At 47.5% G+C, this 1,798-nt stretch overlaps 1 protein-coding gene across 1 annotated transcript in view; it reads right to left on the bottom strand.

Moving 5' to 3' along the window:
• Positions 1-1,798, bottom strand: part of SEMA5A (semaphorin 5A) — a 456,698-nt gene that overhangs the window by 144,856 nt on the left and 310,044 nt on the right. The window lies entirely within an intron of this gene.

Genomic DNA, 1,798 nt, shown 5'->3' on the forward strand with positions numbered 1-1,798 from the left:
CCGAAAAACGTAACGGGCTGCACGGAAGCAGGGGTCAGGGAGAGAATTTGGAATTCCGGACAATGCTTTAGAAAGCAAAGGATCGAGATGAGCAAGATTTCAGAAGCAACTGGAAGGGAAGACAAATGCCCAGATGAAACCTGACCCACAGCTCTTGGAGAAACCAGGAAGGGCACCGAAAGAAGGAAAAGCAGGAGGAAGAGGCCAACAACCCAAAAGCTTCTGAAACGAGCAAACTGTTGGGAAGCAGCTGCCCCGACCCCAGATGTGGTGTTTCGAGTGGTGCCCACCGCAGCCTGAGTGCCTGCACCTGACTGTTAGGGCATCTATCCCGGGCCCACTGTCTACGCCACTGAACCGTTTCGCACAGATGTCTCACACAAAGGGGATACTGAATAATGTCAAGTAGGTTGGTCCGCAGCTCCCCCTTTGCCGAGAACCACTCTGAAACAGCCTTATGATAGAGATGCTCAAATACATCTTCCCGCTGAGAAAACAAGGGTCAAGAGCGTGTGGGTGGCGTCTGCTGCATTCTCATTCCCTGCACTTTGCAGGACACTTAGTCAGGGAGCGAAGTCACATTTGAAGCACATCCTGCCGCCCTGCAGTGGTCCTTCAGGACGCTGTTGGGTCCCTGATCGTGAGACCTGAGGCGTAGTCAGGAAGCTCCATTTCTTGGAAAGCTGAGCCTTTTGAAACTCAGCCAGCATTCTGTTCCTTTTCCAAAGACAGCCAAAAGAAAAAAAAAAAAAAGCAGCAATAATTGTTGAACAGACAGCCAAATATCTCTTGCATTTATAGCCATAAATCTGGAGGAAGGGGATGTTTAATTCTCACCAGGCAAGATAATAAGATGCATATTGTTTCTCTTTCATTATTCAAGTTTTGTTTCCGGTTAAAATCAAATTCGCCGTAAAGCAGCATCTGTCACTCCAGAATGAACTGAACGAGACATAAATCGGGCATCGCCGCCTTGTCTACAGTGAACGTGAGCATGTGCGAGAGAGACGTGAGGGGTCCTTTAGTCCTCAATATTATTGGAGCCACAAAAGAATGGAAGAAATGGAAGGAATGGAAGGCGTGCTGCTAATTCAAAATAAAAGAGGACATGACTCCACGTCAGCTTGTGATGAGCACATGCGTGAAGACGCTGTCTTTCTCATGCTTGTTAAACATGCTGAGTTACAGATTACAGTGTTCTACAAAATCCGTCACGTTTTAGGAAGACTCACGTCTCATGATATAAGAACTTTGATTTTACACCTTTGCTGACACAACCGTGGCCAAGCAGATGGGAGGATTGAGAATAGACTCACAACATAAGTGAACGTGAATCAGGAGAGGAATAAAGAAATCGACGCTTTTGAGAAGACTTTGACCTTGCACAACCAGATGATGGACATCCAGACGCATGCTCTCGTTCTATACTCTTCCCCTGCCAGTGCCTGCGCATCAGCCTGGGGTGCGCCACGACCAACTGCACGGCGGACCAGGCGGCCGACAGGCTCTTGACACAGACATATTTGTCTAAATTGATGGGAACGGATATTGAAGACAAAAAGGAATTCCGACGTTCCTACTCTACATAAAACTCACTAGACTTGAAATGCATCGTTAATTCTTTCGCGAACAAAGGCCATCTTGTAATATGCTTTCCAAAGGCGTGGAGCCCATGTAGGCTGTGGCTCCCGCTACCTCAGCCTGAAGCCCTGGGCTGGATCACTGACTTCTGGAATGCTCCTCCACCCTTATGATGATTCAGGGCATGAAACACCTACTTTGTTTTAAGGATTAAAGA

Source organism: Pteropus vampyrus, unplaced genomic scaffold (genome assembly GCF_000151845.1).
Source record: "Pteropus vampyrus isolate Shadow unplaced genomic scaffold, Pvam_2.0 Scaffold190, whole genome shotgun sequence".
In the NCBI taxonomy this organism is placed as follows: Eukaryota; Metazoa; Chordata; class Mammalia; order Chiroptera; family Pteropodidae; genus Pteropus; species Pteropus vampyrus.